Raw genomic sequence first — 22926 nt, forward strand, 5'->3', positions numbered from 1 at the left:
TTTAATGTCATTTTATGGCTTATTGTGATAGGCAGAGAAATGCCCTCAGTAAAGATGCTAATGCCCTAATCCCTACAAACTTTGAATAGGTTCGACTGCAGAAGGAGCTTTGCAGAAGTAATTATGGTTTGGGACCTTAAAATAAAGAGATTATCCTGGTGGGTCCAATCCAGTAGCCTGAGCCCTTAATATCCAAGAACTTTATCTGACTCAAAGCAGAGGAGTAACGAAGCAGATAGAGAGATCAGAGAGAGCTGAAGAATATGGGGCACTTGACCATCTGCTGCTGGCTTTGAAGGTAGAGGAAGGTGGACATGAGCCAAGGAATGTGGGTAGGCTCTAGAAGCTGAGGATCACCCATAACCAACCATCAAGAAATGGAAACCTCAGTCTCACAACCCTAAGGAACTGAATTAGGCCAACAATCTGAAAGAGCTTGGAGAGGATTCATCCACAGAGCCTCTAAAATTAACATAGTTCTGCTGATACCTTGATTTCTTCCTTGTGAAACCTGTAACAGAGAAACAGCTGAACTATACTGTGCCCAGGGTTCTGACTTACAAATTGTGAGATAATAAGTGAATATTGCTTGAAACTGCTGAATTTGTGGCAATATTTCATATGGCAATACTAGAAAATTAATACATTTATTTAGTATCTTTCTATTCTGCATCCATGATGCTAATATTTATGAAGCCAGTTAGATTTGGGTAGGAGAACAGAGACTTCCATTTCCACTTCATAACTATCCTCTTTTTATTTGCTCTCTGAAATCCCTGCTTAAATTAGTTTTCTTCTTTTTTCAAAACATGTGATATTTATTGCTGCTATTTATTTATTACAATACTTGGGACCAATTAACCCTTCAAGAAATAGCATGGATCAAAGCCATTAGGTAAATCTCTACCGGAATACATTTGCTTCTTAGAAGCACTCAATTCTAATACTAGAATATACCGCCTGACTGTGGCAGACAGACTCTAAGTTGGTTTCCATCATCCCAAATTCCTGATATTCATGTCTTTGTATTATTCTCTTCCTTTGAGTAAGTGAGAACTGTGACTCACCTATGACAAGTAGAATATAATAAAGGTGATGATTTGTATAAAATTACATTACATAGATTGTAATGTCTATCTTGCTAGGTGAGACTCTCTGCCTTACTCGATTTGAGAAAGCAAGTAGGCTGCTAAGTTTGCAGCAATATTGTTACACAGAAGTAGATAACAAATACAATGTCCTTATTTAGATTAGTAGTAATGTTAAATGACACTTATTGCTGCTACTCAAAAGACACCAGAAGGTGAGGACCAGTAAAGGTACCCATCAGTTAAGTAAGTACCTCTATCATGAATTTCCAAAATAACAGAGCAACTGGTCAATTTATCCAAATATAATTATATTTGGGATATTTTTATATTCTTAGCTGCTGGTATAATTATTATATTTAATCAGTAAAGAGTTTTGTTTAGAATATGTTTTAAGTACCAGCTAGTTTTAATGGAGTCTCTATTCACAGTAGGTTGGACCTGTGGTTTTACAACGCAGATTGAATCTAGCTTGCTAAGTAATAAAGAGATCAGAAGGAATAGAGCCAAAGACTGGAAGAAGACAAAGAAAAACTCAGGGTTAGGGAGGAGACAGGCCTTGAGAAAAAATATACCTAATGATAGAGTTTAAATAAAATTATATGCACTTTTTTTACTTCTAAAATCTTCAGTAAAACTTTAAAAAATAATGATAATCTGGGTGTGATTTGAGATTATTTTGCCAGTCAAGTCACTGAAGATGCTGAATTTATATCAAGGATATCTTGATACTTATACTGAATTAATCCACAAAGACATTAAATTTTTTGTCCACCTTGATGATTAATAAATAATGTCTTATTTAAAAGGAGGTATCTTTGTAGTATACTTAGTATCATAGTATTACTTGACCTCTTTTTTTAAATTGCTAATGCAATATATTTTTTCTGCTTCTTCATATGTCAAGTAATATCTGATTGTATGAAGGACATTGTGGTTGCTCCATTTTTCAAAGTTTAATTTGTGTTTTCTTCCTTAAAGGGAGTGTTGAGTTTGTTTTGATAGACAGTTAATTTTCAGGTATTTCATCTTGATCCTGCTGAGGCTTGATTTCTAGATTTGTTAGGACATGTCTACACAGCCCTTACTATATGGGTAGCTTTACTACTGGTAGATAGCCTTTCAGGGACTTTAACTGAATATCTGGAGAGTTTAACAAGGTTTATCTGGTTGGTAGAACTTCACCATCTCTAACAGCACTTCCGTCACTGACATCTGTCTTCAGCTCACAATCTCCAGTGTGTGTCTCTGCCAGAGCTTGTGGAGTTTTCTTCTCATCATTTAGAATTTATTATTTTCCCGAAGAATCAAAGGAATCCGCCTGCAGATTTCTGAAACTTCTGCTCCATGTTGCTCTTTTTAATACCCTGCCCTGCAAATTTTAGTCTCCTTGTCATCAAATTCGTTGTATATTCCCTTTGCTCAGTGTACCACTGTTCTTTTTTCGGGCTCCATCTCTCTGTTCAGTGATTCATAAAGTGCCCTAAGCATAAAGATGAAACGAATAGGCAGGTGTTCCTCATTTTATTCCACTTCGCTTTATTGTGCTTCACAGATACTGTGTTTTTCACAAATTGAAGGTTTGTGGCAACCTTGCATTCAACAAATCTATAGGAACCATTTTTCCAATAGCATTTTCTCACAACATGTCTCTGTGTCACATATTTGTAATTCTCACAATATTTCAAACTTTATCACTATTATATTGGTTATGGTGATCTGTGATCAGAGATCTTTGATGTTACTACTATAACTCACTGAAAACAGATGATGGTTAGCATTTTTTAGCAATAAAATATTTTCAAATTAAGGTATGTACATTGTTTTTAGACATAATGCTTTTGACTCACTTTTTTATGATATTTGCTTCATTGTGGTATTCTGGAACTGAACCTGTAATATCTCTGGGGTATGCCTGTATTGTTCACGTTATATGTTTTCCTTTTCTCAAAAATCACGTTCCTACATATATTTTCTAGTTTCAAAATTTTTTTTTTCTTAAATTTTGTCTAAAATTGTTTCATATATTCTGTTCTAAAACTGAGTATAGTAAGAGAGCCATTCCCATACTCATTCCTTTGTCAATATTCAGCCACTGTCTACAAATCAGTATAAATTCATACCACTGACCATTCTTCATTCAGGAATCTGAGCAATAAGATATATTGTTCAAACTGTTTCCCACTGGGAAAATTTTCCATTTACACTGCCATCCAGAAGAAACCTTCTGTGAGTCTATAATATGCTAGCATATTACACCAAACCATAGGAAAACAAAAACCAAAATCTTTTAATGCTTTAGCCATAAGGGGATTGTCCATAAATCCATATGAGTGCATAGACAAATAGGATGTAATTCGGGAGGTGTAGATGTTTGAAACTGTGAAACACCTGCTATGTAACTTATTATGCCTTCTAATTTTGCTCAAATAATATAGATAGATAGGTACATAAATAAATAGAATTTTTGCTTAATTGTGGAATACTGATTATGATTATGATGCAACTAACTAATTAAATAATTTTGTGGCTCATATTCCCCAGTTCAGGATTTGCATTTCAGTTCACATGATTATTTGGTGTCCTGTGGTTCAGTATGAGGCTATTATGCAAAGTAATAAAAGTTGCTTGTAGAAGACAACTTGATTTCACCACAAAATGTCTTGGTTTTTATACTCTGACTTCTATTATTGAGGAGTGTCAGAGGGTCCACACAGTATCCCCATGTGCAGAGACACTTCTTACACCATTGATCTGTTTGGATATTAAACCCAAAAGGGCACTTTGGACCAGCTTCAAACTATTTTCCTACTCTGGAAAGTTTTAAAGATTAGACAGTAAATGAGCTGGAACAGGGTTCAACACACCATGAACCATGGGTTGACCATCTGTTCTTGTTAATAAAGTTTTACTGGAATACAGTCATGTCCATTTGTTTATTCACTGTTTATGGTTGCTTACACATTACAATGACAGAGTTGAGTAGTACTGACAGAATCTATTAAAAACAAGTTAAGCCAACAAGTTTTAAATATTTTCTATGTGGCCGAGAAAAAAAAATTGTTGACCCTCAGTTAGACCATCAAAGAAAATGTGGTATATATATTCCCTTCAAAGGGGCCCATCAAGTAATATATCTCACTCTAAGTATCTGGTGGAGCAATGCCCACCAGCTTTCTTTCTTCACCTGTAGAGGCTATCCCAATACATCCACACACTAGATCCCATGAAATTTCACCAATTAATCAGGCTCATAAATTTAATGTGGTTAATGGTAAATGTAATGGATTAAACAATTAATAGGCAGAGATTATCAGACTGAAGAAACAAGACCCAATTGTATTTTGTCTATAGTAGGCACACATTAGATATAATATAAAAATAGATTGAAGGTAAAAGGATAGAAACAAAGATATATCATGTAAATAGCAACCACAAAAAGTCTGGAGTAGCTATATTAATGTCAGACAAAAGAGAAATTAGTACAAAAAATATTACTAAAGTTAAAAAAGGCATTTATAAAAATAAAAGGGGAACTCTATCAACACAGAACAATTAAAAAGATATATGCACCTGATAAGTGACCACCAAAATACATGAAGCAAAAACTGGAAGAAATGAAAGGAAAATGGATAATTCAACATTTCAACAATAATAGTCAAAGACTTAATACCTCACTTCCAATAATAAATAGAATCACAAGAAAAAAGACCAGCAAGAAATAGAAGACTTGACCAGCTTTAAATATATACCAAATGATGTCACAGACATCAATAGAACACTATACCCTCTAGCAGCAGAATATACATTCTTCTCAAGTATACAATAAACATTCTGCAGTGTAGATCATACCCTAGAACATAAAACAAACCTCAACAAATTCAACAAAATAGAAAAAACATACAAAATATGTTCTCAAACCACAAAGGAATTGATTTAGAAATCAATAACAAATAGAATTTGGTAAATTCATAAATACGTAGAAACTAAACAACACAATCCTAAATAACCAATGGCTCAAATAAGAAATCAAAAGGGAAATTAGAAAATATTTTGAACTGAGTAAAAATGAAGGCACAACATGTCAAAATTTATGAGATGCAGCTAGAAGGACATTTATACTGGTAGATGCCTCCATTAGAAAAGAAGAAACATCTGAAATCAACAACCTTACTTTCCAAATTACGAAAATAGGAAACGAAATGCAACCTAAACCTAAAGCAAGCAAAAGGAAGTCAATAAAATAGGAAGTAATAGCTAATGGGATAGATTTCTCTTTCAGGTGACAAAAACATTCTGGAATTGACTGTGGTGTTTGTAATTGTGCAATTTAAATGCGTGAATTTTATGATATGTAAATTATATTTCAATAAAGCTGTTTTTAAAAATTAATATGCCTTATCTCACACGCTTTGAAGTACATCATCATACTAAGGAGATATCTTTTAGACATTTGCAAATATATATGTGTACATAAATGAGCAAAGGATAATACATTAACAATTGTGCCCTATATTTTTTCACCCTCTGTAATTTTTAGTAGTGGTTAGAATTGCCTGTTTTGGAAATTTTATTTGAACAGGTATACATTTAGTAAAGTGAACATACAATTTACAGTTCAATAATTACATGTGACCAGCTTACACATCAATAAACAGAACATTATCAACACCCCAGAAACTCTTTCGGCCTCCTTGCTGTCACAATGTTCCCAACCCCAAGGAGCCCAACAGGAAGAAAACTCCTCTTCTTTTCTGGCAAAAACTCAGCCAATGAAAAGCCACAGACTCTTTGTTTACTATAGCCCTCCCAACTTCTTTATCCCCTCTGTAAGTGTTCTCCTTCCCCTTGCACATGATCTGACTTGCACATGGTCTGACTTGGTTGCAAACCCTGAAATGCAATTCTCTTCTGATCCCAAATAAACAAATTTTCTTGTTGGAGAAATAACTGACAGTGTATTTGTTTTAGGTTAACATTGTGTATATTTATCTATATACATATAAATATATGTACATATATAATTGAGAATTATAGAATCATGTTCCAATTAAAAATTTAAAATGCTGATATGTTAATGAGGATTATGTTTACTCTATAGATAAATTTGGAGATAATAGGCTTATTTACAGAATTGTCATCTAACCTATGAATGTAATATATCCCTGTGTTTGTCTTTATTTTTCTCAAAAATATCTTGTAGGTTTTGAAGATCTTATATTTATTACTACCTATTTACATTTTATGATGCTATTGTAAATTGTACTATTTAAAAATTTTTACTTTTTGTCTTCTTTGTTGCTTGTATACAGGAATTCATATTTATGTCTTATCTTATAACTTTGTTTACTTCAGTCAATTAGTTCAACTATATTCTTCTGATTTTCACCACACACAAGAATGCCATTTTATTTCTTTAAGATAAATACTATCATAAAGAATTTTTAAAATGATAAGATTCAAGTTGTCAAAGTTAAAAAATATTCTAGATTTTGAGATTAATGTCATGTTGAAGAAGACCTTCTATACACTGAGATTATTTCATAATTTTGTTAGGTCAATCATCATACCCTTGCCTCATGTTTACATTGGGAGAGACTTTGGCTAGAGTCAGTAGTTTGCAGTTCTGAATGAATATTAGAGTCACCTGTGAAGCTCCTAAAAACCACACACACACACACACACACACACACACAAAATATATGTTCAGGGCTCTATTCCAAGATGTTGTGATTGCATTGGTCTGGGATGGTCTGGATATTATTAAAGTTCCAGTATGCAGGCAGGGTTGAGAATCTATAAAGCTAACCGTTGTTCCTCAAACTTTTGTGTAAATTAGAATCATGGAGAGCTGATTCAGCAAGTGTGAGGTGGGGCATTTAGAAACCTGGCATTTCTAAAAACTTCCTAAGGTCATTTTCATGCTGATAGTCCAGGGACCACGTTTTGAGAACCATTCCTAGCCTAGCTATATATCTTTCCCATTTCTAGCCAGAATAATGGGGAAAACATATACGTTAGGGAACTTCAGTGTCTTTTGTGACTGCCTGTTTTCAGATATAGTATTCTGCTTTGGTTCCCTTGTAATAAGAAATTTTAATCATGCAAGCTCTGGCCCTGTGAGGAAAGATTATGGTGGTTCAGATCCGATTAATCTAGGTGGGTCAGACTAAGTAAGCAATGTTAGCATATCCCTCTGGCCATACTCTTCAAGAATCAAATTCCCCAGTCAGCTTTATCAGCAATAAAGTCACTGTATTTCCACTGTCATATTTCTCAACTAATTACAGATTTGGAAGAGGTTTTCAAGAGTGTTTAATATTATTGAACAATTTAGTATGTGTGTAACTGGAGTCCCAGAAGTAAGAGAGAATGGTGTAGAATATATATTTAAAGAGATAATTGTCAAGAATTTTCTGTAATTATTGAAAGGAACAAAGATACAAATCTAATAACTTTTGTGCATGCATATCCATACTTTATGGTGCATCAAATCCTCTCCTAGAAATAGTAATAAAACAAATGTGTGAAAGAGGTGTGTTAAAAGTCATAAAAAATAATGCTCATAGTAGTGCTCTTCATGGTAACCCAACACTGGGAAAACCCAATGACTAACAAAAAGCACTAGATAACTAAGTTGCCATATAGTCTTTCAATGGAACAATTATACAGCAATAAAGACTACTTTTAATTGAAAAATAATAAATATACACTATATATAAAATAGATAGCCAACAAGGACCTACTGTATAGCACAGGGAACTATACTGTATATCTTGTAATAGTCTATAATGGAAGAGAATGTGAAAAAGAATATATATATATTTATATATATATTATATATATGTATAACTGAATCACTTTGCTGTACACCTGAAACTAACAAAACATTGTAATTCAACTATATTTCAATGAAAAATTTTTAAAATAACTATAAACAATGTATTGATCATAGCATTTAGTTGTAATCTATGAACAATTAATTTGCTGTATTGAAAGTCAGCATAATGTTCCTCTCTACATAAGAGGACAGAGCTATGATTAGACATTGTCATGAAGGACACTATGTACTCCTAAGTTTTTACATGGTTTTGTATGTATGTTATACTTCAATAACAAAGTTTGTTTGAGAAAATAATATTCTAATATGTATTTCCTTATCCTCTTTTTATATTTATGCTAGCTAGAAATTTATAAATTTTATTTTGATATTTGTAAAGAACCACATTTGCCACTTAAGAATTGATTTGGTTACTATTTGACTTTGTAATTAATTCAGTCTCTACTTTATCTTCATTTTTTTTTTTTTTTTTTGTCTTTCTGGACCCTTATGTTTCTAATTGCCTTTTAACATGTGAAATGGAATTGATTATATTTTTTCTTTTATAAATGAAAAGGTCTTTTCCTACCTTCTACAAAGGATGTTGTTTACAGTTTGGTTTAATCCCCCATTTCATAAACCAAACAAATAAACAAACAAAATAATGATGTTCCAGTAGGAGGTTTGAATAAAATAGCTTTTAAGTTTCAATTATTTTTTTTTTAATTTGTCCTAAATTCTTCTTATCATAAACTACTATCTGTATCTGTCCTATAGGTTTGATTCCATCTTGATCAGAGAAAATTGTGCCATTACTTGGCCAAATGAAAACAGACTCCAAGTAATATTTCCCCACAGTTTCCCATATTTTCAGCACCTGTAAGCTTTCATTGAGCTGGAGGAAACTCTGAGAAAATTTGAAAAAAATTGTTGCATTTGGAGATATTAGATGAAACAAATCAATTTGTAAAGTAGGATTAGGTTCATACATAGGAATATGCTCTAGTGTCTTAAATAATTAGAACAGTGTAATCTTTCAAGGACATGCTTTAGGAAAAAAAACTAGACATATAAATCTTTAATGTTTATGGATTATGAATATTTTCTTAAAGCTTTAAGGATAATTTTAAAATATAGGACTCTTAATGAAAATAATAGCTTGAAAAATTACTGTAAATCAAACATACACACATATACACAATATTCACCCAATGTAATATTAACTATGATTTACTCTTCTAAGAAGTTAGTACCCAAAACAGCTGTGGAGAGAAAAATAATTATGGTATGGTGAACAATAACAACTGTTTTATCATGTATGCTAAATTGAAATATAATCTAATCTCATGCTTCTCAGGACATATTAATTGATAGTAAATGTTCTTTTAGTGCTTAGTATACAATTTTTTATTTGATCTATGCTTGATACTTTCCAAAATTGCTTGATCTTTGTGAGAAAGAGCCAAGACAGACTTTAAGACATAAAGCATTAATTATATTTCAATATAAAGAAAGCTGTGTTCATTTTTCAAGCAACATTCCTCTAGATATTTCATTTTGTCTATAAGAACTATATATATTTTTAGGGCTTCCCTGGTGGCGCAGTGGTTAAGAATCCGCCTGCCAATGCAGGGGACACGGGTTCGAGCCCTGGTTCTGGGAGGATCCCACGTGCCGCGGAGCAACTAAGCCCGTGCGCCACAACTACTGAGCCTGCGCATCTGGAGCCTGTGCTCCACAGCAAGAGAGGCCGCGATAGTGAGAGGCCCGCGCACCGCGATGAAGAGTGGCCCCCGCTCGCCCGCAGCTGGAGAAAGCTCTCGCACAGAAACGAAGACCCAACACAGCCAAGATAAATAAATAAATTAATTAATTAATTAATTAAAAAAAAAAACTATATATTTTTAAAATTTCAAGTACACAGGAATTTTAGAGATTATCTCCCTCAATCAACATATTTTGTAAGTGAAGAGGCTGAAATCTAGATACAATTAATAGATTTACTCAAGTTAGATATTTATTCAAGTATAAAAGAGGATTAGAATCTGAATCTCATGTACTCCAGTGAAATCATATTTCCTACTACGAAATATACCTCTTTAAATTTTTGACATCTCATATTTAAAATTTTGTATGTCCTACACTGTAGGGAGTGTATTTCTACTATAATAAAACTTTAAATATTAAAATATGTTTATCATTTTTCTAATTTATGCTGCAACAAAAACATGACCCAGATTTACTTTGCTGTACAACAGAAACTAACAGAACATTGTAAATCAACTATACTTCAATAAAAATTAAAAAAAAAAATGACCCATTATCATTGATGTATAATACTAAAACTTTTATTTTTTTGGTGTATTATATGCTCCCTATGGATTTTCTATTGCTCTACTCAATGTTATCTTATATTTAGAGCTCATAATTCAGGATGGTGTCCTGTCTAGATAGAACTCATCATAGGTAAGGATATGCTTTAAGAAAATAAAGTAGACATATAATTCTTCAATGTTTATGAATTATGAATATTTTCTCAAAGCTTTAAGGATAGTTTCAATATATAGGACTCTTAATGAAAGTATAACTTGAAAAATTACTACAAATCAAACATAGTCTTAAAACTCATACTCAGAAGTGGCACCCATTCCTTTTGCCCACATTTCTCTTGCCAATGAACATGGCCAAAGCATGATGAAAATTGATGACAATGGGTTAGGAAGGTATATTCCTCTTAAAGGGAATTCCAGGGAATATTTTGAAAAATGCAATTTTCCACAAAAATAAATTATATTTTTTTCAAATTTATTAACGTATAGTGAAATACAAGGAACTGCACACAATCAAAGAGTAAACTTTGGTGATTTTTGACATATACATACACCCATGAATCCATCTCCACAATCAAGGAACAGAACAATTCTCTTATCAGCAAATTATTTTTCATGCTCTTTTTCAATCCCGCTCACCTTTCAACTCTGTCACCAGGCAATAAATTTCAGTCACTAAATTTAGTTCACATTGTCTAAATTTATATATAAATTGAATTGCCTAAATTTATATATAAATGAAATTATAAAGGATGTACTCATTTTAGTTCGTTGATCCAGCATAGTATTCGAGTTTCATTTCTGTTGGTTGCATCTTTTAATATTTTGTTTCTTTTACTGTTGAGTAGATTCTATTGGATGGATATACAAAACTTTATCTGTAACTAATTAATATTTGGATTGTCTCCAGGTATTTGCTAGAATGGTTAGTGCTGATAAAAGCACTCAAACAATCATCTGTAAGGATATATATTTTGATTCGTTTTGTGTAAATACCTACGAGTAGCATGGCTGAGTTGCATGGTAACTGAATATTAACTTTACAAGAAATTGGCAAACTGTTTGCCAAATTGGTGGTACACTTTTTCATTCAGTTCGTAATATTTGCGAATACAAGCTGTTCCATGTCCTTGACAATCCTGGACATTGTGAGCTTTGTTAATTGTAGTCATTCTAGCGGATGTGGTTTTAATTTGAATTTCTCTGATGTTTGTCATTTTTTTTTTCATGTATTAATTGGTCAGTTAAGTAACACACTAATTTTCTTAATAAAGTGATATTCAGATTTTAAATTTTTTCATATATCAATTTGGACAAGATATATTTCAAGAAAAATGTTTATTTTATTGGAAGTGTCAAATTTGTTGTCATGAACTTATTTATAGTTTTTATTATTCTTTAACAATTTAATTTCTCTTAGAATTACTGGTGATAACTTCTTCCACTTTGAAATTGGTGCTTTGTGTTCTCTCTTTTTTCTTGACCAGTTAACTGGGCTTTTCAATTTTGTGGCTCTTTCAAAATAAAAGCTTGTTTCTTTGCTAACTTCTATTCCATTTTTATTTTATATTTCATTGAACTTCTGCTGTTGAATTTTATTATTTCATTGCTTTTCTTACTTGAGTTTATTTTGCTCTAACTTTTCTAGCCTAAAATGGTAGAACCTTAGGTCATTGGTTATGGACATTTTTCTTTTCTAATATAAATGTTTAAAGCTATAATTTCTCCTACAAGCACTGCATTAACACTATCCTATAAGTTTTACATGTATTTTTTGTTATTACGGATTTAATTTTTGAAAAAAATTACCCTGTAATTTCATCTTAAACCCATGAATTATTAGAAGTTTTTTTCTGTAATTTAAAGTGTTCCAAGATATTTTATTATCATTGATTTCTAATTTAATTACATTTTGGATCAATATAGAAAATTTTATATGTATTGAGGCTGTTTTTTTCGGAGAATATGTTCCTCCTCATTGACTGTACCATGTTCACTTGAGAAGAGTGAGTATATTGTCATCGTTAGATGTAGTGCTCCCTGAATATAAATTACATCAAGGTTGTTAATATTATTGTTTACATATTCTCTATGTTTACTAACTTTTTATCTAGTTATTCTATCAATTATTGAGGCAAAGCGTTAAAATCTACCATGATTGTAGAATTGTCTATTTCTTAAGTTCTGTCAAATTTTTTTGCATCATGTATTTGGAATGTTGGATATTAATGTATAAAATTATACAATTAACATGTCTTTCTAATGAATGAGTCCCCTGTTTTGTTATGAAATGTCCCTCAACTTTGGGTAATATTCTTTGTGTAGATGTCTGTTTTTATCCAATATTAAAATACTACTCCAGGGCTTTTGGTTTCAGTTCCAATATGTAAAGTGCTGGGAAATCAACAATCTTGTTATTATACAGGAAAAACTAAAAAAAAAAAAAAAAAAAATCAACTACTTTTCTTGGATCAGTCATATAACTGTGGTTCAAGACAAACTTGAAATCTAGAATGAAGCAAACCCAGCCTCACGGCAAACATCAGCTTACCTGGAGCAAAATGACAGGAACCATAAATTGGTGGGACCACTTAACGTGTAATTTTGATGAATAGCTGGACTAATATGAGTAAGAAACTCTTGGGTGCTTAAGTCTAAGTGGAACCCTACCACTTCATGGTTTTACCTCCGGAAATACAACCAGGATCTCACATTAAAAAGCCAAGGATAATTTACCCCTCATGACTCTGGCAGGAAAAGGAGAAAAGTAACCATTGTGAAACATGCTTAGAGTATTCTCCAGAACAAAGGTTTACTTTTCAGGTGCCTTATCCTACCTGGAGGTAGGGCAATATTGCACTGCAGCTCCCTCGTCTTACTGTCTCAGTTAAAGTGGAAACAAAAACCTCAGAAATACTTGTACAGGTCACATCCCAGGGACACAGTCCCATTGGAAGACTGAGATTTAATCATAAGATTATAGAACATTTTTCCTCTCTAACATCTCTCCAATACACAAACAAAGCTGCCGTGTAATAACAATAGACTACAGCCTAAAGAACTACAAGACACAGAGTCTTCAGGGAGGAGTATTTATGGAGACCCAAAATCAACAAAGTAGACCATAAAATGACAATAAAGGAACTTAAAACCTATAGCAGGTAAAACTACAGGAAAGAGTAGACACAGCTTAATTCCTCGCCAGATTAACAAAAACCATACACTAAAATCTTAATTATTTAATGCCTATTACCTAATACATTATTTTTTTCTTTCAACAAAAAGCATAAGGCATATAAAGCATGAGAAAACATTAAAAAAAAATACAGTCTATAGAGACAAAGAACACTCAAGTGACACAGATGTTGGAATTATCACAGTATTTAACTATAAATAACATATTAAAGACTCTAATGAAAAGTAGAAATGCAACTACAGATGGGTAATGAAAGCAGCAAGATGGAAACTATAAAAATAAAAATGAAATAACAGAAATAAAAAACTTTGTAACAATAATGAAAAATACCATTGATAGGATCCTCAGTGTATTTAATACAGCTGAGGAAAGAATCAGTTACCTTGAAGCTAGATCAATGGAAAGTTCTGAAACTGAAATACAAAGAGAGAGAAAAAAAAGAACAGAACAGTACATTCAAGAAATGTGGAACATTTTAAAAGGTGTATCATTGTGCAATGGGAATATCAGAAAGAAAAGAAAAGGAGAAAGAGAAGTAAAGTTTGAACTAATAATGGTTGAGATCTTTTGCAAATTAATTACAGACACCAAAACACAGATCTCAGAGAACAACAGTAGGTTAAACAACAAAATGTCTACACCTAGGCATATTATACAATACAAACTATAAAAAAACAAAGATAAAATCATACAATAAGTTGGAAGAGAAAAGCCTTACACATGAAGTTCAAGGATAAAAATTACAATGACTTCTCATCAGAAAATAGGTAAGAAAGGAAAAAGTGAGTAAAATATTTAAAATTTGGATTGATATTGGAATTCCAACCACCAAAACTGAGAGAAAATAAATTTCTCTTGTTTAAGCCACTAAATCTGTCGGATTTTGTTATGGCATCCCTAGCAAACTAACACATACCCCCTTCCATTAAAGCAGTTAAATTCTTTTCCCAGGAAACTGATAAGTGTATACATTAGCTTCTACAGAAACCTATTAGAAAAGATCTACATTATAGAAATTATATGGGATCACATCATAAGTTTCTTATTAGAAAAAAGGCATTCAACCCTTAAAATAGCAGGAATTTCAGCCCTTTCTGTCTTTCTCTATGGCATTCTGAGTGTGGCATTGTCCAAAGTCATCCAAATGTTTCTTGCCACACTCTGATTGTAAGTTTAATGCTAGTTTAGCTAATGCAAACCATTCTTAGTCTTATGCCAGGAGCAAATGGGTAAACCAAGGAACTGTGGCTGAGGAAAAAGAAAATCAATTTAAAAAATTTGGCATCTCAAAAGAAAGGTATTTTAATTATGTATTGCTACAAAACATATTACTATAAAATTTAGTGGCTTAAAATTAAAAAAAAAATATTATTTCACAGCTTCTGTGATTCAGGAATTCAGGTGCTACTTAGCTAGGTTCAACTAGCTCAAGACCTCTTACAAAGTCCACCAGTCTAATATTTTATATCCAGTAAATTTCTCCTTCATATTGAAAAAGAAATAAAAACATTCTCATACAGTCAAACATTTATGTCACTCATTCATCATCAACAGACCTGCCTTGCAAGAAATGTTTTAAAAAGTTTCTCAGGGAGAAGGAAAATAATATTATACAGAAACTTCAATATACATAAAGAATGGAGGAACATGGAACAAAGAATAAATGAGAATAAATTTGTAAAAAAATTCTTATGTTTTATTGAATGAAAGATAATGAATTTAAAGTAAGTAGTAGCAATGTTCTAGGTGATGATAGCAAGTGGATAAGTGAAGTGAATGCCAGCAATATTATAATGGATGAGAAGGATGAATTGTGTATAATCTGTTACAAGCTGTGCACACACTGCATATAAAGCATTATATTGTTATTTGAAGGTGGACTTAGATTAGTTAAAAATTCATATTAAAAACATTAGGATAACCAGTAAAATATTAATATTTTTAAAGTAAAATTGATTTGCTAAGAACGACAATAAAATGTAATCATATAAATGCACCATTAAAACCATAGAAAGCCAAAATACAAAAATAATGTAAGTACTAGACTGATCCATGTGTTAATGGATTCAAGTTGAAGACATCAGTATAAACTCATGTTTAGCATAATATAAAGATATATTATTACATATAGAAATATTTACAGAAATGTTTATGTATGTGTATATATGTATATTCATATTTTTTGCTCTGTCACCTGAGACTCTCTGTCTGAATAAATGACACCCAGCAGCAACAAGCCCATCTAATTCCCTGATCTTGGTTTCTAATATCATTCTCCAATGAAAGAAACCAGGGATCTTTGGAGAAAGCTATTTCTAAGAGTAGTGCCTGAAATATGCAAGATGAGCTTGGAACAATTTGTGGTGCTAGAATGTAGTACTAAACAATAACAGTAACAACAACTCAATCACCAAGGAAGGGCATTATGTCATAGGGACACATGAGCCAACTGAAAGATCTCCCAGTGATCAAACCTGTAACAATCTGAGAAACAAAATAAATGAAATAATATTGGATTATTGCTCAAAGTATAAAATATCCATTAGTCCATACTGATATAAATGAATGATATAAATAAATAAACACTTGAAGAGAAACAAATCTCCCAAGCAGGAGAATTTAAATGATTTATGTAAATAATCTTCCCTCAAGAGGGTGCGGCATAATCCTCCACTCCTTAAGTGTGGGCTGTATATAATGATTTCCTCTGAACATGTGCAGTATGTACAGGAAGGGAGGGAGGTTGACTTTAGAGCAGTTAAATCAGACAAACACTACTTCTGCAGGGTAATCAAGGTCCACTTCAACAGAGATAAGTCAGGTTGATAGTATGTACCACTTTATCTCTGTGATCTTCCTCTCAAAACACAATTTTTTCAGACTAATCATAAGAAAAACATGAGACAAATACCAATCAAGGGACATTCTACAGAATACCTGTCAAGGTCATCAAAAACAAGGAAAGTCTGAGAAACTGTCACAGTCAAGAGGAACCCAAGGAGCTATAATGACTAAGTGTAATGTGATGTCCTGGATGGGAATCTGGAACAGAAAAACATATTAGGTTAGAAAACTAAGGCAATATGATTAAATCACATGCTTTTTCAATTAAAATGTATTAATATTGATTCACTAATTATAACAAATATACCATACTAATGTAAGATGTTAATGATAGAGGAAACTGGTTGCGGGGTATATGGGAACTGTACTAGTTTTGCAAATTTTCTGTAAATCCTAAACTATTCTGTTATTAAATTTTAAAAAATCACTCCAGACTTTTGTATTTACTTCTTGCATGGTAAACACATTTTTATTCATTTACTTTTTATCTTTGTATTTAAAGTGTAACTAACTTTTATAGGAAGCATATAGTAAGATCTCGGTTTTTTTACTACTTTACCAATCTCTGCGTTTTTAAGCAGAGTATTTAGATCTATTTGTCCAATATTTGAGCTATTAGCTAAACATGTCTATTTAAATGCATTAATGAAATTAAATAAAAATTTAAAAATTAGTTTCTCAACCTCAGTAGGTAGAGTTCAAGTACTCATTAACTACGTACATTGAAAACTTCACCAGATATTACACAATTTTTCAACCATCATATATATATTTTAAAAAGCTTAAACGTAAAATATAGTCCTTTATATATACTTAGTTATCATATATTTTACTCTTCTTACATTCATGAAGATACTTTTTCTTCTTTTAATTTTCCTTCAACCTGAAAATCATTTAGCATTTTAACTATAGAATTATTTGATGAAATGTTTTCTTTCTTTCTTTTTTATTGAAATATAATTGATTTATAATATTATATTAGCTCAGGTGTACAACATTAGTGACTCAAGATTTTTATACATTAAGAAATGATCACCACTGTAAGTGTAGTTACTATCTGTCACCACATAATGTTTTTGCAACGTTATTGACAATATTCCTCATGCAGTATATTAGATCCCTATACCATGTATTTTATAACTGGAAGTTTGTACCTCTTGATCTTCTTCACCTGTTTTTCTTCCTTCTTTTCTCTTTCTCTCTCTCTCCCCCTCTCTCTCCGTTTTTTTTTTTCCCCTCACTATCTTCTGGACTTGACACTTTCTGATGAGAAAACAAGTTCATTTAAATAGTTGTTTCCTTAAATGTAATGTTACATGTTTCTCAGAATGCTCTGAGAATATTTTTTATCGTTGATTTTTAGAAATTTGGATTATGATAGTGGTATTTGGCCTAGTGACATCTGAAGTGTTGTGTACAAAACAGCCACCACAAGAGCAGACTATAGGGTTCATTATGGTTTTGGATAATAGCCATGTTTCAATTATATTAAGGAATTAAAATTGATTAAATGTCCAGAGATATACTTAAAAGTGTATGGTATTTTGCAATGATAGTTAAGTTAAAAAAACAGTGAAAAATAGTTCTGACTTATAAGCAATAAGAATTTCCAGTCAATCAAAGATACATCTTGAATTTAATTCCTGCCATCATATACCAAGAAAAAAAAAGAAAAAAATATATATATAAGGAAATGTTATGTATAGGTGTATCTCCTTTTTTAGTTTCTAATTTCACAGTAAGTTAGTAAGTGCATATATTATGGATTTATATTTTGCCTAGCATAGGCTTTGGCTTGCATTTACACAAAGTCATACACACAGAAATAGGTGGCTAATTAAAAAGTATTAATGAATGTTTTTCAAGGAAATGTCTGAGATCTTCTAAATTTGGAATAATTATAATTAAATTTCCAAGGCTAATTAGGACAAATAAATAGCATTAATATATATTATTTGTTTTCAGAGTAATATGATTTGTTTTTGTTTATTGTTTTGTATCTGTGTTCAGATCTATTTTTGAATAATTTAAAAATTGAACATGTCTTCCTCCCTTGATATGGTGTGAGAATTTATACCAGGCTTTGTGCTGAGCATCAGAAGAAGGTCTAAATAAAGATTTAGGCCCCACAAGTAGCTGACCTCCAAACCATGCTGAGGCAAAGAACACCTCCTGGAATATTGAGTAAAAGTTACTTTGTAGCCACACAAAAACTGTGCTGCACGGCTCAGACGTCTCTGGTGCTGCGGGAACTGTTCTCAGACTTAGGGTACAGGGGACCCTAATGGGGACAGATGTGATGCAGAGGATGAAGACCCATTCTGGCACAAGTGTCAAGTATATCTATGGTTGTGTCTGGACTTTCTCTCTGGACCATGCTATGCCTCTGTCCTTGCCTGTCTCCCTGGGTCTGGATCTCAAGAATCTAAGACTCCAGCCCCTCCCCAACTCAACAACACAGGGCTGAGAGCTTGGGCTTGGAACCAGGGGGACCTCATTCAATGCTGAGCCACTCTCTGGCTGGGTGACCATGGATAAATCACTCACATTCACTGGCCTCATTTTCCTTGGTTGTAGTGGGGTAATAACAGTGCCTCCATTGTGGGACTGTTCTGAGGGTCAAATGAGGCAAGGTCAGTTTTGTTTGTTGCCTGGTTTTTGTTACTGCTGTTTTTAAAACTTCAAAGAAGGGTGTTGGACCTCAGATCACTAAACTGTCTCCCAACTCTTGTGTTAATTAAAACAGACTGGGTCCTACTTAAGCCATTCTAGAAAAAAAAAATGTAATTGTAATTTGAATTATCCTGCATTATATAAGTAATAAGCTCCTACAGGGCAAGAGTTGTATTAGGTGCTCAATATTTACTTACTGAATTGAAGTGCTTTGAAGAAATCCAATTAAATAAGTAAAATTAAGCTTAAAATTATTACAAAACTTTCAGATTATTAAAAAATAAATATCTGGAAGAAAAAGAAAATGGTAATTAAGTTTTTCAAAAATGATGGTTTTACAATCTCTGGATTTTCACAGGTCTCATCAGCCCGTAAGTAGCAACTGAATTTCTTGAGTGTGTCTCAAAAAATCATAAGTAGTTCTTGGTTTGTTTGCTTCTTTGTTTCTTCAAATGTTTTGATGTAGACTCCTCCAAGTGGGAAAATATACTTGAAGTACTATAAAAGCACCATGTCATCACAGCCAAGTTTTGGTGTCAATGCCTCAGTGACACCACGGCTTTCCATGTAAAGTCAGATCTTTCTGGATTTTACCAAACATTCATGGTGCCATGACAGTATTATATTTCTTCAGTTTCATTGTAAAAAGCATTTTTGCTATCCAGAGTGGTAGGTCAGATGATCCCTCTTTCCAGGTGTGTTTCAGGAAATCAAAAAATACCTAGAGAAAAATGAAAATGAAAACACAAAAGACAAAACCTATGGGATGTAGCAAAAACAGTTCTAAGAGGGAAGTTTATAGTGATACAACCTTACCACAGGAAATGGGAAAACTCTCAAGTAAACAACCTAACCTTACACCTAAACAAACTAGAGAAAAAGAACAAACAAAATCCAAAGTTAGTAAAAGGAAAGAAATCATAAATGTCAGAGCAGAAATAAATGACATAGAGACTAAAAAAAATTTTTTTTAAATAAAAAAGATCAATGAAACTAAAAGCTGGTTCTTTGAAAAGTTAAACAAAATTAATAAATCCTTAGCCAGCCTCATCAACAGAAAAAGGGAGAAGACATAAAACAATAAAAACAGAAATGAAAAAGAAGTTAAAACTGACACCACAGAAATACAAAGAATAATAAGAGATTACTACAAACAATTATATGCCAGTAAAGTTGACAACCTAGAAGAAATGGACAAATTCTTAGAAAGTACAAACTCCCAACACTGAATCAGGAAGAAATAGAAGATTTGAACGAACAATCACCAGTAATTAAATTAAATCAGTAATTTAAAAAAATCCCAACAGACAAAATTGCAGGCCCAGATGGCTTCATAGGTGAATCCTACCAAACATTTAGAGAAGAGTTAACACCTATCTTTCTGAAACTATTCCAAAAAATGCAGAGGAAGGAATATTTCTGAACTCATTCTGTGAGGCCAGCATCACCCTGATACCAAACCCAGACAAATATATGAAAACAAGAAAATTAGAGGTGAATATCACTGATTAAAATAGATGTAAAAATTATCAATAAAATATCAGCAAACCGAATCAGCAAACCAACAATACATTAATATAGATGCAGAAAAATCTTTTGACAAAATTCAACACCTATTTATGATAAAAACTCTCCAGAAAGTGGGCATACAGGGAACATACCTCAACATAATACAGGTCAAAATGACAGACCTACAGCTAACATCATAATCAAAGGTGAAAAGCTGAAAGCATTTCCTCTAAGATCAAGAACAAGTCAAGGATATCCACTCTCGCCACTTATTCAACATAGTTTGGAAGTCCTAGCCATGGCAATCAGAGAAGAAAAAAAAAATAAAGGGAATCCAAATTGGAAAAGAAGAAATAAAACTGTCACTGTTTGCAGATAACATGATACTATACACAGAAAATCCTAAATATGCTACCAGAAAACTGCTAGAGCCCATCAGTGAATTCAGAAAAGTTACAGGATACAAAATAAATACACAGAAATGTGTTGCATTTCTATACACAAACAACAAAAGATCAGAAAGAGAAATTAAAGAAACAATCCCATTTACCATTGCATCAAAAAAATAAAATACCTAGGAATAAACCAATCTAAGGAGGCAAAAGACCTGTACTCTGAAAACTATAAGATACTGATGAAAGAAATTGAAGATGACACAGTTGGAAAAATATACCATGTTCTTGGATTGGAAGAATCAATTTTGTCAAAATGTCTGTATTACCCAAGACAATCTAAAGATTCAACACAATCCCTATCAAATTACCAATGGCACTTTTCACAGAACTACAATAAAAAAAACTTAAAATTTGTATGGAGATACAAAGACCCCAAATAACCAAAGCAATCCTGAGAAAGAAAAACGGATCTGGAGGAATTGGCTTCCTGACTTCAGACTACACTACAGAGCTACAGTCATCAAAACAGTATGGTACTGGCACAAAAATAGAAATATAGATCAATGGAACAGGATAGAAAGCCCAGAAAGTAAACCAGACATTTATGGTCAATTAATCTACAGCAAAGGAGGCAAGACTATACAATGGAGCAAAGACAGCCTCTTCAGTAAGTGGTGTTGGGAAAACTGGACAGCTACATGTAAAAAAATGAAATTAGAACACTCCCTAACACTGTACACAAAAATAAATTCAAAATGGGTTAAAGACATAAATGTAAGGTCGGATACTATAAAACTCTTAGAGGAAAACATAGGGAGAACATTCTTTTATATAAATCACAGCAAGATATGTTTTGATCCACCACCTAATGAAAATAAAAACAAAAATAAATAAATGGGACCTAATTAAACTTAAAAGCTTTTACACAGCAAAAGAAACAAAACAAAATGAAAAGACACCCTCAGAATGGGAGAAAATATTTGCAAATGATATGACTGATAAGGGTTTAAAATCCAAAATATATAAACAACTCATAAAACTCAACATCAAAACAATAAACAACTTGATTAAAAATGGACAGAAGAACTGAATAAACATTTTTGCAAAGAAGAAATGCAGATGGTCAACAGGCACCTGAAAAGGTGCTCAACGTCACTAATAACCCGGAAAATTCAAATCAAAATCACAATGAGATATCACTTCTCACCAGTCAGAATGGCCATCACCAAAAAGGAACACAAATGACATATGTTGGCATGGGTGTTGACAAAAGAGAATCCTCATACACTGTTGGTGGGAATGTAAATTGGTGCAGCCATTGCGGAAAACAGTATGGAGGTTTTTAAGAAAACTAAAAATAGAACTACCATATGACCCAGCAATTCCACTGCTGGGTGTATATCTGAAAAAAAACCCAAACAAAACACACACACACACACACACACACACAAAACCCTAATTTGAAAAGATACATATACCCCAATGTTCATTGTAGCACTACTTACAATTGCCAAGGTGTGGAAGCAACCTAAGTGTTCATCGGTGTTCATTGACAGGTTAATGGATAAAGAAGATATGGCATGGAATATATATATATATAATGGAATACTACTCAGCCATCAAGAAGAATGAAATTTTGCCATTTGCAACAACATGGATGGACTTGAAGGACATTATGCTAAGGGAAAATAGTCAGACAGAGAAAGACAAATACTATATGATATCCCATATATGTGGAATCTAAAACATATAATAAACTAATGAATAAAACAAAAATAGAAGCAGACTTACAGATATAGAGAACAAACTTAATTGTTACCAGTGAGAAAAGAAAAGAGGGAGGGGCAATGTAGGGGGAGGGGAATAAAAGGTTATTATGGGGTTATATGAAATCATGTGTATGACTCTTTTGAAACTTGTAAAGCACTACAGAATTTAGAATCTTTCATTCAATTATAAAAATTAAACTGCTACCTAAATCTTAAAACTACAGCATTGTTTGTAAGCAAGTCTCTATGAAAATAATTTCTTAAGATACATACTGAAATGTCTCTCTCCATGGATCTTAGTC

Source organism: Eubalaena glacialis, chromosome 10 (assembly GCF_028564815.1).
Source record: "Eubalaena glacialis isolate mEubGla1 chromosome 10, mEubGla1.1.hap2.+ XY, whole genome shotgun sequence".
NCBI classification, from domain to species: domain Eukaryota; kingdom Metazoa; phylum Chordata; class Mammalia; order Artiodactyla; family Balaenidae; genus Eubalaena; species Eubalaena glacialis.